Source organism: Marmota marmota, unplaced genomic scaffold (assembly GCF_001458135.2).
Source record: "Marmota marmota marmota unplaced genomic scaffold, marMar, whole genome shotgun sequence".
Taxonomy (NCBI): Eukaryota; Metazoa; Chordata; class Mammalia; order Rodentia; family Sciuridae; genus Marmota; species Marmota marmota.
This window is the reverse complement of record NW_025999862.1, coordinates 3,696,200-3,697,287: the sequence shown is the minus strand read 5'-3', so window position 1 is coordinate 3,697,287 and position 1,088 is coordinate 3,696,200.

Genomic DNA, 1,088 nt, shown 5'->3' with positions numbered 1-1,088 from the left:
TCTTAGTATATATATATATATATATATATATATATATATATATGTGTGTGTGTGTGTGTGTGTGTGTGTGTGTGTGTGTGTGTGTTGTAGATGGACACAATCTTTATTTATTTTTATCTGGTGCTGAGGATCTAACCCAGGGGCTCATATGTGCAAGGCAGGTGGTCTACCACTGAGCTACAGCCCCAGCCCTCCCCTCTCTTTCTTGATCGTAACCCCTGCCCTATATACCTGAGGCCTTTCCCCTGGAAATTCCAGTCGTCAGGAGCTGAGCATGGGAATGCCTCACAGGGCCGGCCAGCAGGGTGAATCAGTGAAGCAGGTGGCTCGGGTGTGCTAGCGCAGGCTGCTGCCCTGTCTGAAGCCGGCTGTGGCTCTCAGCTCCAGCTCAATGTTGCTATACAATTGCTGGCACAGGTCCTGTGTGGCTGGACCCGGGATGCCAGACACCTGGGTTTTAAAGTAAAATCTTCTAATTTTTCCTTGTAGACTCACATGTATAAAGTATAGATGGGCCAAATAAGATAGTGCGGGCCACACTTTTAAACCTGGGGGTTGCCAGTTTCTTAGCCCTTTTACAATGTTGGAGGGCAGACCTTTAGGGGAATGAAAGCAGGAAGGAGGCAGCCTGACAATGTGATACTGCAACTCAAGCCACTCTGGGGGCTGGTGGCCTGGGCCTCCACGCCGGCCCCCTGTAGGGAGCAGAATAGCTACAAAGCAGATAATCAGAAGTTGAATGAACTTCCACTCACTGTGCTAGGGACCTGCAGAGCCACCAAGACTTGGGGGAGGCATCTGCAGCTTCATCCTAGGGAGGTTGCTAAGAGCAGTACAGGTCAATTCATTTTAGAATCTTCTTTCAGCCAGGCTTGGTGATGCACGCCTATAATTCCAGTGGCTCTGGAGACTGAGACAAGGTCAGCCTCAGCAACTCAGCCAGACCCTTTCTCTAAATAAAATACTAAAAAGGACTGGGGATGTGGCTCAGTGGTTAAGCACCTCTGGGTTAAATCCCTGGTACCAAAATAATAATAATTAAGAAGAAGAATATTTTTTGTAACTATCAGTGCTGTCTCTTATACACA